The 15,299-nt window shown below is 43.3% G+C and overlaps 1 long non-coding RNA gene across 1 annotated transcript; it reads left to right on the plus strand.

Moving 5' to 3' along the window:
• The first annotated feature begins 9,310 nt into the window (after positions 1-9,310).
• LOC122458010 lies at positions 9,311-11,906 on the plus strand. Its single transcript, XR_006277825.1, has 3 exons — positions 9,311-9,364; positions 11,376-11,378; positions 11,808-11,906. It is a non-coding gene; the product is annotated as an uncharacterized LOC122458010 (long non-coding RNA).
• The last annotated feature ends 3,393 nt before the right edge of the window (positions 11,907-15,299 follow it).

Raw genomic sequence — 15,299 nt, forward strand, 5'->3', positions numbered from 1 at the left:
TATAAAGAGGAGGGTGATAAATTGTTCTCCTTAACCTCTAAAGACAGGACAAGAAGCAATGGGCTTAAATTGCAGCAAGAGAGATTTAGGTTAGATGTTAGGGAAAAAAATCCTGTCAAGGTAGTTAAGCACTGGAACAAATTACCTAGGGAGGCTGTGGAATCTCCATAACTGGAGGTTTTTAAAAAGAGGATAGACAAATGACTGTCAGGAATGGTCTAGGTAATACATAGTCCTGCTTCAGTGCAGGGGACTGGTCTAGATGATGTTGCAAGGTTCCTCCCAGTCCTATGTTTCTGTGATTCTATGGGGCCCTACTGTGCAAGGCAACTGACAAATACATAGTAAGAGACAGACTCTGCACTGATGAGCCTGGAGTTTGAATAGGCAAGATAGAGAAAGGGGAGGAGAAAGGAAGTTTTGTTGTCCCCATTTGTAAAATGGGGATCTGACATTGAATGGCATGGCGAAGGGCATGCAGGGAAGATGCAGTAAAGCCAAGAATTAGAACCTAAGTCTCCACAGTCCCAAGCCAGTATCTTAACCACATGGCCATCCTTCCCCCTGCTGAAATATATTGTCATTTGACATTTGTATTAACTACTGGCAATTAGTTTAGGCGTTCTGGCTCTGCTAATTACTCTTTCCTCACCCTAAACTTAAGACAGGAGTTCACTGATTTTCATTTTTGTGTAATGGAAAGTGTGCTTATAAAAAGACCAACCAGTAAATATGTAGCTATTAAAACATTAAAGGGCAACAATTTCAGAAGAAGTGGGTCATCAGTTAGGATTTGAAAGATGTGACAATATATGACGAACTTGGAATCCAGTAGGTTTTGTTGAGTACACAAGTGTGGTCTGGACAAATAATGCTGAATGGCCAAAGAGGATTTTCCTTCCACTTACAATGGGCTAAATCAAGAGTAACTTTCCTAAAGTCAAAAGAAGCTTACCCAATGTAAAATGGGTATAAATCAGAGATAAGAGGCTAATCTCTTAATATGCCATGTTAATTTCCATTCATTTGAGAAACAATTCCAAATCTGATTATGACTGGAGACTGATTAAGAGTTTCCATAAATGCTTGTTTCTTTAACTCACAACTTTGCAAAATTATAATTGGTGGATTTTGTGTGATTTTGGTGGTGTGATTTTGTGGTGATTTTGAGAAACCGTACATGATCTTGTAAGGGATGACTGTGTTACAATGCCTGCTCACAAGAGGCAGAGTTTGGGCTATGCGTGCAAGCTTAACTTTGACCTTCCTGGGGCCTTTTTGTGTGTGTGTGACAATCCATGCAGCCTTTGGAGCAAGATTGCATTGCCCTGTGTCCAGGCCGGCTTTGAGTCATGCCACCTAAGGGGCAGCGTCAGGACAGAATCTCATTCTGAGCTCTCTGGTCACTCTGCATGAGATCTGATCCACAAAATGGCATGGAGAGGAGGCAGAGCCATGACATCACCTTTCCATGCTCCTCCGTGCCTCTTTTGATGTGACAAGTACACGGAAGGGGCGCTTAACGTTCCCTTCTTCCACCGTGGATCTGTGAAAGTTCCCATCAATCTGGCCTTCAAGGATCTCGAAATATAGTTTCAAAGGTGGAATTAAATAGTTTGTCTTCTTAACCCACATCCCTCCTTTCTCTTTCCCCATCGTTGTGTCTGTCTTCATGCTCTGTTTGACTAACTGAGGGTTTCACCCTGTAAACATGCCCATGAGTAACTTGAAATGTGGATGATGATAAAATAATAATTAATAAAATATCTAGGTCTTATACAGCAAACTGAATGGCAACTAGGGCACCTAGCATTCTTACAAATCCAACTGGATGCCTGTTTGCATCTTTGGGTGCTTATAGATCTTTAAAAAGCTGGCATTAGGCTCCAAATGCCTGAGTCCCTTAGGAAATTGGACTTAAATGCCTACATAACTTGCTCTTTGAAAATTGTATCTCTGATCTTTTCAAGCCAAAAATCACAACCACCCCAACCCCCAACACATACCCAATCTGTCTCTTACTATGCAACAGTCTGGTTCTATATACATGTTTAATAAAATATTAGTTTTTAATCCCATTCCTGTGTGTTTCTGAAACGTTCATATTTGGAAACTTCCCTTGCTTGTACAGTTAAATCCATCTCAGGTTACAAATATTGTAAATGCTCCCTGTCATGACTGGAATCTGAGTGGTTTGACCTAGTGGTCAGAGCAGAAGTCGGGTGCCCAGAGGCAGGCCAGATCTGATTACCAGCATCTGAGACAGGCCAGAGGGGAGACTGAGCGTCAGGATCAAGAGGCAATCCAGGTCAGGATACCAGGAGATCAGAGTCAGGCAGTAGGAGCAGGTAGCTCTCAGGAGGTAGATACTCCTAAGCAGGGAAGAAATCCGGTTGCACAGATGACTTCCTGTTCCTCTGCTGGGTTGAAATAGAAGCAGGGAGCTGGACAGGACCCTCAGAGTTTCATCAAACAAACCCAAGGACTGGCATCCTCTGCGGAAGTTGAGCTTTGAGTTCCGGCGACTGCTAGCAGTTTGCCGGATGATGGGTCAAGCATACAGTCTCCTACGAGCTCTGTGGACCAGCATTTAAGACCCCTAATCCTGTATAAACGTTGGGAGACAACCTGCCTAGGTCAATGCTGGCGGAGATAGCCTTACTTTGTGGACCCCATCCTACAGGCAGATGCCTGACTCTGCACCAGAAATCAAGCCCTTCTGACTGCTGTCCACATGGAACAAGGTGAATGGTAGGGATCATCAGCACTTTGCCCCTCTTGCTTGTGGAATCCCCTTCTCGATGGGGGTTGCAAGAGCACTGGCTATTAGAGGAGGCTCCAGGAATGCAGTTTCTGCACTTCAAGGCAGAGGGCTTGCCAAGGGGCAGAGCCTGCATGGATACATATCACTGATCCCTACGATCTACAGCACTGGGATGTGGAACACTCTTGCCTCTCCAAAGGGAACAGTACCAGGAAAATGTTTGCAAAGGGAAATCCATGGAGCTTCCAGACACAAGTAAATCCTTATGGTGCAGATGAACTGGCTCCATGTAATTATATAGAACTTCACAGGAATGAGATGCTCAGAGGGCTAGATATTCAGCTGATGTAAACAGAAGTTGCTGGATCTACACTGATCTTTATCAGCCCCAGGAAATTAATAATTTTAGAAGAGAGTGGCGAGGTGCCAAGGTATAAAGTGTAGGCTGTAAATTATAATAATCAAGCACCCTCTCGCCTTTCCCCTCTCTTGCGCTTCATATCCTTTCCCACTCTCTACCCATTCCTCAAAAAAAAATTCTGTTCCAAGTAGATCTCTATTCTGTTTCTGCTGCACAGAGAAAGTTACTGAAAGCGGCCACCTTGTGGAAGATAATCAGAACTGCACATTCCTGCAAAATACCAGGTTCATGCTTAAGTTAATTTTAATGATCAAGACTAATTATGACAGGTTTCAGAGTAGCAGCCGTGTTAGTCTGTATTCGCAAAAAGAAAAGGAGTACTTGTGGCACCTTAGAGACTAACAAATTTATTTGAGCATAAGCTTTCGTGAGCTACAGCTCACTTCATCGAATGCATTCAGTGGAAAATACAGTGGGGAGATTTATATACACACAGAGAACATGAAACAATGGGTTTTATCATACACACTGTAAGGAGAGTGATCACTTAAGATGAGGTATTACCAGCAGGAAGGAGGGGGGGAAGGAGGAAAATCTTTTGTGGTGATAATCAAGGTGGGCCATTTCCAGCAGTTAACAAGAACGTCTGAGGAACAGTGGGGGGTGGGGTGGGGTGGGGGGAGAAATAGTTTTACTTTATGTAATGACTCATCCACTCCCAGTCTCTATTCAAGCCTAAGTTAATTGTATCCAGTTTGCAAATTAATTCCAATTCAGCAGTCTCTCGCTGGAGTCTGGTATTGAAGTTTTTTTGTTGAAGGATAGCCACTTTCAGGTCTGTAATCGTGTGACCAGAGAGACTGAAGTGTTCTCTGACTGGTTTTTGAATGTTATAATTCTTGACGTCTGATTCGTGTCCATTTATTCTTTTATGTAGAGACTGTCCAGTTTGACCAATGTACATGGCAGAGGGGCATTGCTGGCACATGATGCATATATCACATTGGTAGATGCGCAGGTGAACGATCCTCTGATAGTGTGGCTGATGTGATTAGGCCCTATAATGGTGTCCCCTGAATAGATATGTGGACAGAGTTGGCAACGGGCTTTGTTGCAAGGATAGGTTCCTGGGTTAGTGGCTCTGTTGTGTGGTGTCTGGTTGCTGGTGAGTATTTGCTTCAGGTTGGGGGGCTGTCTGTAAGCAAGGACTGGCCTGTCTCCCAAGATCTGTGAGAGTGATGGGTCGTTCTTCAGGATAGATTGTAGATCCCTGATGATGCGTTGGAGAGGTTTTAGTTGGGGGCTGAAGGTGATTAATTTTCAAACTGGATACAATTAACTTAGGCTTGAATAGAGACTGGGAGTGGATGAGTCATTACACAAAGTAAAACTATTTCCCCATGTTATTTCTCCCCCCACCCCACCCCCCACTGTTCCTCAGACGTTCTTGTTAACTGATGGAAATGGCCCACCTTGATTATCACCACAAAAGATTTTCCTCCTTCCTGCTGGCAATAGCTCATCTTAAGTGATCACTCTCCTTACAGTGTGTATGATAAACCCATTGTTTCATGTTCTCTGTGTGTGTATATAAATCTCCCCACTGTATTTTCCACCGAATGCATTCGATGAAGTGAGCTGTAGCTCACGGAAGCTTATGCTCAGATAAATTTGTTAGTCTCTAAGGTGCCACAAGTACTCCTTTTCTTTTTTGCCCAAATAAATGTGTTAGTCTATAAGGTGCCATAAGGACTCCTCGTTGTTTCTGCTGATACAGACTAACACAGCTACCACTCTGAAGTCTGTGTTTATGTTTCTCAGGTTTTGTTGAATTCAGGGATCCATTTATGGGGGAGGAAATAGAAGCTATATCTAGTCTTAGGAGATTTCAACCATGCAGAAGATGAAATTATCATGATATGACCAGATCTCATTAAGTTGGCCCCATAAATCTCAATTCTGATTTGATTATAGAAATCAAAACTACTACAATAGCAAAAAAGTAGTACTTGTGGCACCTTAGTGACTAACAAATTTATTTGAGCATAAGCTTTCATGAGCTACAGCTCACTTCATCAGATGCATACAGTGGAAAATCCAGTGGGGAGATTTTATATACACAGAGAACATGAAACAATGAGTGTTACCACACACACTGTAATGAGAGTGATCAGGTAAGGTGAGCTATTACCAGCAGGAGAGAAAAAAAACCCTTTTGTAGTGATAATCAAGGTGGGCCCTTTCCAGCAGTTGAAAAGAACGTGTGAGGAACAGTGCGGGAGGCAGGGGATAAACATGGGGAAATAGTTTTACTTTGTGTAATGACACATCCACTCCCAGTCTTTATTCAAGCCTAATTTAATGGTGTCCAGTTTGCTAATTAATTCCAATTCAGCAGTCCCTCGTTGGAGTCTAGTTTTGAATTTTTTTTGTTGTAATATTGCAACTTTTAGGTCTGTAATTGAGTGACCAGGGAGATTGAAGTGTTTTCCAACTGGTTTTTGAATGTTATAATTCTTGACATCTGATTTATTCTTTTATGTAGAGACTGTCCGGTTTTCCCCCCTACTTTTCCTCACACGTTCCTGTTAACTGCTGGAAATGGCCCCCCTTGATTATCACTACAAAAGGGGTTTTTTTTCTCTCCTGCTGGCAATATCTCACCTTACCTGATCACTCTTGTTACAGTGTGTATGATAAAACCCATTGTTTCATGTTCTCTGTGTATATAAATCTCCCCACTGTATTTTCCACTACATGCATCTGATGAAGTGAGCTGTAGCTCATGAAAGCTTATGCTCAAATAAATTTGTTAGTCTCTAAGGTGCCACGAGTCCTCCTTTTCTTTTTGTGGATACAAACTAACACGGCTGCTACTCTGAAACCTATAATAACAGAGCAGCAGGTGTAACATCAGGAGAGATAGTGGGGTGCTGTTTCAGGGTCCACTACTAAGGTGTGTTGTGACCTTGGCAAGTCAGTTGTACCTGTAACTCAGCTATAAATGTTGGGATAATGTTACTTGTCCTCTCTTGTAAAGCACACTGAAATCTGTGAATATTTTAGGTAAGTGCTGCGTATTATTAATGTGTGTTTTTGAGACTATAAATTTGTGCTACTATGTGGAAGAAAGATTTTTATTTTTATTTTTTGGTAGAGTATTAACTAAGGGAGAGAAAAATCACCATTTTCTACTTAGGGTTGTCTCTGTTTTCGCAACTATATGATAAATTGTTGCTCGTATTCTTTCTCCATGGACTGGATTAAGGTAATTGCACAGTAAATCTGTGCCCAGGCCCTCAGCTCCTGGAGCTACATGATGAGATTAGAATCTGTTTTCATTTAAAAAAAAGTTTTCTAGTCTTGTCAAAAAAATTATATGTCCAAAGTGGAACTATTTCAGCTGGAGAGATTGAGAGACCTATAGAGACCTATACCTGAATACTCTATAGGTTTGTGATTGTGTAGAACAGTTGCTGGGTCAGGTCCTCACTCTGCCTAATTCAAAGCAGGGATTTGAAATTCAAGACTCCAGTTCTGAATTAGGCAGTATGTCGATTTGAACCTGGGTCTCCCAAATCAGTGCCCTAATTGAGGGAGTGTTAGGGGGTCATCTCCACTCATTTGGCATTTCCTATGCTAATAATAAAAATAATTAATAAAAAAATCTGGTTACAATGCTGGAAATTAAAATGATTTATTTTTGGTGGTGGTTACACTGAGAGAACTGAAAAAAATATAGAGTTGATCTGTAATAAAAACCAAAACTCTGTGTGTGTGTGTGTGTGTGTGTGTGTGTGTGTGTGTGTGTGTGTATAGTTTTTGTTGTGTTGTGTTTTTGTTCAGACAGCAAACTGGAAAATCAATTACTGGCACAGATCTAGTGGGAACATGCACAAATCGGCTAAGGTTGCCAACTGTCTAATCGCACAAACCCAAACACCCCTTTCCTGAGGCCCACCCCTTCTCCGAGGCCCCGCCCTCCACACAGTCCATCCCCCCTCCCTTTATCGCTCGCTCTCCCCCAACCTCATTTACTTTCATGGGGCAGGGGATTGGGGTGCAGGAGAGGGTGCAGGATGCGGGCTCTGGCTGGGAGTTTGGGTGTGGGAGCGGGCTCAGGGCTGAAGCAGGGGGTTGAGGGACAGGAGGGGGCTCAGGGCTGGGGCAGGGTTGGGATACAGGAGGGGGTGCGGGTTTGGGAAGGAGTTTGGGGGCGACGGGGGCTAAGTGCTGGGGCAAGGGATTGAGGTATGGAGGTGAGGGGTACGGGCTATGGGAGGGAGTTTGGGGGCAGCAGGGGGCTCGGCTGGGGCAGTGGATTGGGGTGCAGGAAGAGGTGAGGGGTGCAGCCTCCAGCCAGGCGGCACTTACCTCAGGTGATTCCCAGAAGCGGCCAGCATGTCCAGCTCCTAGGCTCAGGGGCGGCCAGGTGGCTCCGCACGCTGCCCCTGCCTGCAGGCATCACCCCCACAGGTCCCATGGGCCATGGTTCCTGACCAATGGGAGCTGCGGAGTCGGTGCTCGGGGCGGGGGCAGCATGCAGAGACCTCCTGGCTGTCCCTGAGCCTAGGAGCCGAACATGCCATCCGCTTCCAGAAGTGGCTCGGAGCCAGCACAAGTAGGGAGCCTGCTTTAGCCCTGCTGTGCCACCCACCGGACTTTGGCCTATTAAAATCTCCCACATTGCCTTTAATAGTCACTGGGAGATTGAGGCCGATTCTGGGAGACTTCCGGCCAATCCAGGAGGGTTGGCAACCCTAAAATCGGTCTCCCACCAAGCTGTGCTTGTTTGTCCACCCTGATATCCCAGTGGTTTCTCCTGACATTTGTTAGAATGATCCTGGTTGTTATAGCTCAGAGGATGGTGCTTTAAGCCGTAGTCAGATTGCATTTGGCAGAGCCTTTCAGGCACTATACCTGGATTGTTAAATTGGAGGGGGCACAACATGCAGTTTCGATATGTCAAAGTTTTAATGAACACAGAGGCGCCTGCAACCATTGTGGTCACCTTTTTGTCTTTGTGGAAATGGAAATAAATGAGCGTCTAAAGCCGTGGTGGGCAACCTGCAGCCTGCACGAGGCCCGTCAGCGTAATCCGTTGGCGGGCCGCCCTGAGGCCCGACCTCCTTCCCACAGCTCCCATTGGCTGGGAACGGTGAACTGCAGCCACTGGGAGCTGCAGGTGGCCATGCAAATGTAAACAAACTGTCTGGCAGCACACCAGTGGCCCACAGGCTGCAGGCTGCCAACTTCTTGTCTAAAAGCTCCAATGCTGCAAGTGGGGCAAGTTGAATGGCCCCTGTGTACTCAAGGCCTAAATAATGTAAATCATGGAATGGAGGGTTTTCAGTATCATTAACCCCAAAGCCTTCAAAAATCCTGAGACTGATTTAAAAGCATGATTTTTAATATAATATATATATAAAATTAGGGGTTCTTCTGGCTTTTGAGCCCCTTGGGTTCACACTTTCAGGTTTTCTCTACCAAAAAATGCTATGTTATCAAAGCTAAGATTAGACTATTGTCATCAATATAAAGGGAAGGCTAACCACCTTTAAATCCCTCCTGGCCAGAGGAAAAACCTTTTCACCTGTAAAGGGTTAAGAAGGTAAAGATAACCTCGCTGGCACCTGACCACAATGACCAATAAGGAGACAAGATACTTTTAAAGCTGGAGGGGGGGAGAAACAAAGGGTTCTCGTTGTGTGTGTGTGGCTTTTGCCGAGTCCAGAGCAGGAATGCAGGTCAGAACTCCTGTAAAGGGCTAATAAGCAATCTAGTTAGATATGCGTTAAATTCTGTTTTGTTTAAATGGCTGGTAAATAAGCTGTACTGGAGGGAATGTATATTCCTGTTTTTGTACCTTTTTGTAATTTAAGGTTTTGCCTAGAGGGATTTTCTACGTTTTGAATCTGATTACCCTGTAAGGTATTTACCATCCTGATTTTACAGAGGTGATTCTTTTACTTTTTCTTCAATTCAAATTCTTCTTTTAAGAACCTGATTGATTTTTCCTTGTTCTTAAGATCCAAGGGTTTGGGTCTGTGCTCACCTATGCAAATTGGTGAGGATTTTTATCAAGCCTTCCCCAGGAAAGGGGGTGTAGAGCTTGGAGGGATTTTGCGGGGAAAGACGTTTCCAAGTGGGCTCTTTCCCGCTTATATTTTGTTAGACGCTTGGTGGTGGCAGCAATAAAGTCCAGGGACAATAGGAAAAATAGTTTGTACCTTGGGGAAGTTTTAACCTAAGCTGGTAAAAATAAGCTTAGGGGGTTCTTCATGCAGGTCCCCACATCTGTACCCTAGAGTTCAGAGTGGGGAAGGAACCTTGACAACTATAATCAGGTGACTTCAGAAACTGGGGTGTGAAGAAACACACCAAATATTGTGAAACTCAGAAAGGGAAATTGACAAAATAGAATTATTTAGTCTGGGAAGAAAAACTAGTAAGATGACCTGACTGAAATATTTAATTTAGTTAAAGGTTATTACATAAAATTAGCCTTGGTGATGTAGTTGGAGTCATTGGACAGATTAGCAGAAGGGGACACAGGTTTGAAGTAAGAGATTGGATATGTCACAAGAATTGACAGAGTTGTGAATAGGCTGAGTGGATTTCCATCTGAGTTGGCAGAATTGAGTCATTTTAATGTACCGAAACAAAGGTTGAATGATTATATGGAACTTGATAACTTAAAGGTGTATTAGTCAGTTTCATGCTTGGTAGAAACTAGCTACCCCAGGTAGGGGATGGGAATTTTTTTTCCACATCTGCTGTTAAACCCAGGCCAGCTGCCTCCTGTGCACCCTGTTGTGGCCTACGGTCACAGTCCAGGTGGCCTGCCTCAGTTTCCCATCTTAGACAATTCAAATAAGCTTCACTTCAGGCTTTTTCTGGGTCAAACAATCTACCCCTCTTTAGGGATTGGTTTTATTAATATATAATCGGTAACCCTCAAAACAAAGTCCATTCATAAGTCCTCCCAACTCAAGCTTCCTCCTCCCAGGTCTTTGCAGGCCCCACCCAGCTGGGACAGGGTCTCTTCCAGGCCTTCTTGCCTGGAGCGTTTTCCTCACTCCCCTCAAACCCTGCCACAGCTTTTTCCCTTTTCCCTGCACCATCCTGCTCCTTTTTTAAAAAAAACTGGAATCACCTGATTCCTCTCATGTAGGACTCATTCTATAATCAGGGTTAGTTTAGCCTCAGTCTCTTCAGCCCATGTGGCAAGCCACCCTGTTACAATGCTCTTTTCCTTTCTGGATTAGCAGTATACCACATAATAAAGACCTGTGGAATCAAGGCCAGTAATGGGACACAGCCTAAAAAGCCAGTCTGCAAAGGCTTCACTTGTGATAGAACATGCTGATATGTGTGTATAGACCAGTAGTAGAGAGCGTCTCATCACAGGTGGGACTCTGGGATGTTAGTCTAAGGGCACCTGTTATTGACACAGCTCATAAATTGCTGTTTTCTCAGCAGGGAGAGTATTGGAAAGCTAGAGTTAATATCAGGTTTATATTAACATTTATATCAGAAAATCAATGGAAAGGTTACACTGTTAACGTAGGGTAAACAGATTTCTCCTGCTCACAAAGATGCATCACAGCTGAGAGGAGAACTGTGGCACATTGGAATAAAACGTCTTTCCAGCTTTGATGAGTTTAGAGCCAAATTCTCCCTTTGCTTGACATAGGGAGAGTGTCTAGATTTTAAATTAATAAATCAGTTCATTTGCAGCAACTACTTCCTTCTGTCTATCAACTTAATCTCTACATTGGCTTATTCCAGGGTATGTATCCTTGACGGTGGTAGGCAGTGGTATGCTTCATAACTGGCATATGAAGAGAAATCTGAGGGAGAAATTAAAATAAAGATCAGACAAGGTGCTTTGAAAATGCTCACGGAGACGAAGGAGCATGTAAAGACATCTAAAAGGTTCCTTCCTTTTGTCGCAGTTAGATCTGAAAGGCTGTGTCATAACCATAGGGATAGCCTAAATTCCTCCTTACCTGTAAGGGGTTAAGAAGCTCAAGTAACCTGGTTGGCACCTGACCAAAGGAACCAATGGGGACAAAAGATACTTTCAAATCTGGTGGTGGGGGAGAGGTTTTGTTTGGGGTTCTTTGTTTCTGTGGCCCCGCTCTTGGGACTAAGAGGGACCGGACATCAATCCATGATCTCCAAATTTTTCTGAACAAGTCTCTCATATTTCAAACTTGTAAGTAACAGCCAGGCAAGGTGTATTAGTTTGTTTTCTCAACTTATGAATTTTCCCTTTGCTAGAGGGAGGTTTATCCCTGTTTTTGCTGTAATTTTGAAACTAAGGCTAGAGGGGGTTCCTCTGGGCTCTTTGAATTTTCTGCTACTCTGTAAGGTTAACTACCAGCCTAAGTTTACAGAGGTCATTCCTTTACCTTTTCCTCTTTAAATAAAATCCTTCTTTTTAAGAACCTGACTGATTTTTCCATTGTTCTAAGACCCAGGGGTTTGGGTCTGTAGTCCCTTTGTAACCAATTGGTGAGGATATATGCTCAAGCCTTCCCCAGGAAAGGGGGTGTAGGCTTGGGGGAATATTTTGGAGAAATAGGACTCCAAGTGGTCCTTTCCCTGATTGTTTGTTAAATCACTTCGTGGTGGCAGTGATCCCAAGGCAAGAAAGGAATCTGTGCCTTGGGGAAGTTTTAATCTAAGCTGGTAAGAATAAGCTTAGGGGGTCTTTCATGCGGGTCCCCACATCTGTACCCCAGAGTTGAGTGGGGAAAGAATCCTGACAGGCTGTGTACAAATCCAGCCGGAAATGGCACTTGATTCCAACTGGACCAATGTCAAATGCCTTTAGAAACCCGTAAGCTGCTCTCTCCTCAGTGGAGGATGCTGGTGGGTACAAGCTCATCAACTGCAAGCTCCAGCATTGTAAAAAGCCAAGGAATTTGCATCTTTCAGTGAAATATTCTCCTGTGTTGCCGAGTTACCTATCTTTATTATTTGTTATCTCCTGTTCTGAGTGTACAGGAACCTTGCTATGAGAGCTGTTTATGTGCTCAGCTTCACAGCGCTTAATAAAAAATTGAAAACGTGTGGCTAATGAAGCTCTTTGCAGCTCATTTTAATTCCGGGGATGATTTTCCTGGGCTCATCCAAAGCAAACAATTCTGTTTAAACAGCTTTGACCTGTGGGCCCAATACTGCAAATCATAGAAATGTAGGGCTGGAAGGACCCTCAAGAGTTAGCTAGTCCAGCTCCCCATGCTGAGGCAGGACCAAATATATGAAGAGTTAGCAGCACTGAGATGCAAACTCATTCCTTAGAAAAAGCTGGAACCTAAATCCACCAGTTTAGCCCATTTTGCTACACTAGTTATAACTTGAGTGCCTCCTGAGAATATGCCCTCATCGTCTGTTGAAGCCAATGGGCATTGAAGATGCTCAGCATGTGGTAGGATCAGGCCCTGTGAAAGTCAGAGTTGCTGAGTTTCTGTGAATCTCTAGGGAACGCTAACTCTTGATGCTCCTTAGCATCTAACTTCACAGTGAGTTGAGGACTGTAAGCACCAAGCACGACAGAACCCCGGATTCATATTTGCGTCAGTGTCTTAGTATCTCAGGCTGAAGAATAGTCACAAACCTCTCCCCATGAATGCAACTCGTTGCCCCAGCTTCCCAATGCTGAGAAAGTGCCATAAGCTTGGGGCCATAAGAATTGCCATACTGTGTCGGGTCCAGTATTCTGGCTCCAAAATTGGCCGGTATCATTCTTCTCCAGAAGAAAGTGAAGACACTCCAAAGTAGAAAGTTTATGTTATAACCTATCCACAGGACAAGTTTCTTCTTAACCCCTAAGATCCGTTGCCCTGACCCCTTAGGTTTTATCCACCTTCCATAACTCTTGGGTTTCTTTGTCTGGTTTTCATCCTTACCACGATAAGTGGAAGCCGAGGGCACGCCATACCCTTGAGGAGTGGGCTGCTAAGCGTCTTTTAGCAATTTTTAAGTAGGAAAGAAAACAAGGGGAAGTGTGAGGGATTGCTCCACAACTTCATTTGAGACAAAATAGCGTCCGTAACAGCTCATTTATTTCTGGATCATACAATATTCAGCTTCTGCACAACAAGTTGGAAGACTGGCTTCCTAACTGCCTCTCCCTGAAATCATTAGTATTAATAGTCTGCATAATAAACCACAAAAAGGACCCCCCCCACACAAAAAGTCTGTATGTCGCCTCCTCTGAGTGCTTATTGGGCTGGCAGTCTCTCGGCTTTGTCTAATTCAGACACATTTGTTTTTCCTTCCATCATTTGTTTTAGTACATTAAGTTAAAGTGGTTCTATGGGGATTCAGTTGATTAATGACTAATTTCCCTCATGTGCACACGCAAGAGCAACCTGCATTCATAGCATTTTTGTTGAAATAAATTATATTAAAAGTCTGGCTAAGTTGGGGGAGCTAAATGCATTTTTTTTTGTTTAGAGGAAAAACAAGCAGAAGAAGAATTAAATAGAAAAGTAAAGCATGCAACTCTTGTTTGTATCCCAAGGGAGATCAGGGCTCTGTGGTGGTAGGTGTTGTACTCAGTAGAAGACAGTCCTTTCCCCAGAAAGATTACAGTCTAGGAAGACAAAGGGTGTGATAGGAAACTGAGGCAAAGAGACGGGAAGTGATTCGACTTGCCCAAGCTCGCATGGTACGTCAGTGTCAGAGCCAGGAATAGAAACCAGAGACTCAGGCTAGTGCCCTAGCAACAGGCCATGCTGCTTCTTAAAATGACTTGACTTACGCCAGCTGAGAATCTGGTCCATTGCTTTAACTGATTTCAGTGGTAGCCGTGTTAGTCTGTATCAGCAAAAAAACCCGAGGAGTCCTTGTGGCACCTTAGAGACTAACACATTTATTTGGGCATAAGCTTTTGTGGGCTAGAACCCACTTTGTCGGATGTATGAAGTAAAAGATACAGGAGCAGGTAAAAGTACATGAAAGGATGTGGGTTGCTTTACCAAGTGTTAGGTCAGACTGATGTAACACTTGATTTAACTGAGTTATTCCTGATTTTCACTGGTATGAGCTCCCAAAGCAGGCATTAAAAGCTATCATTGGCTTAGGACCAGTGATTCACAATACTTTTTGTATTGCGACCCTGCGTGACAACAGACAAAAGCTGCAGGACCATCCCCTCCCATCTAAAAGAAGAGGAGGGTTTCTGTGATGCCTTAATTCCTATTCATGACCATGCCTTCGGGGCACAACTCCCAGGCTGAGAACCCATGGCTTAGGAAATAAAATGTACATATTTTACTAAATGTATTCCAAAGTCTGCCTTTCCATCAAATAGAAATTGCTTTCCAAATTGGAATAAGAATGTGAGTTCAAGGGAAACAGTATAAGTGAGTACATGATAATACCGGAACTATAAAATGGGGGCATGAATCAGAAGGAAATCAAACCTTTTCCCTTTTCTTCCAATCCTTTCCAGTTCAGGTATGGTATTATTATACCCAGAACCATAGTGGGGAGTTCACCTAAATATTTCAGATGTTTAGGTCAATGTATCTTCTGAAGGATTTACTATTTAAATAGTTAAATCAATCCCCTGGCAACTTCTTTGGAATGTCTATAGCTTTGGGTTTCATTGTATTACAACACCGTGAGGCCTATGGGTGTGGAGACAGTGCTGATAAATAGATCTCCAAGTGCTATTCCTTTCAATATCCACCAGGAAACCTCCAGGTATGTCAGCAGATATTACAATCCTATTGTAAATATTTTTTTCTGGTCAGGATGAACCGGAACAACAGGTGCATTGCTTAATCTACTAAACTACAGAACTAAAACTGCAGACACTATCATAATGTCGTTCAGGTGAAGAAGGATCTCCAGATAAAACAGTTCATCTGACACTTACTTTATTAATGAGGAGTTAGGAGCTGAATTGTAGGTTCTCTTCCTGTGATTTATCTGGGCATTTTTTTTCTTTACTGAAATAGCAGTTTTGTAGTATATGGAATTTGATTTCTCAGCAACTGAGAAATAAAGCCATGCAGATTCTTGGCATAAAGTATGTAGACTTTCTCTCTCTCTCTCTCTCTCTCTCTCTCTCTCTCACACACACACGTGTGTGTGTGTTTACTGTGTACATATCTGGATGTATGTGGACTGTAAATATGAATCTTTATGTTG

This window comes from Dermochelys coriacea, chromosome 11 (genome assembly GCF_009764565.3).
Source record: "Dermochelys coriacea isolate rDerCor1 chromosome 11, rDerCor1.pri.v4, whole genome shotgun sequence".
Taxonomy (NCBI): domain Eukaryota; kingdom Metazoa; phylum Chordata; order Testudines; family Dermochelyidae; genus Dermochelys; species Dermochelys coriacea.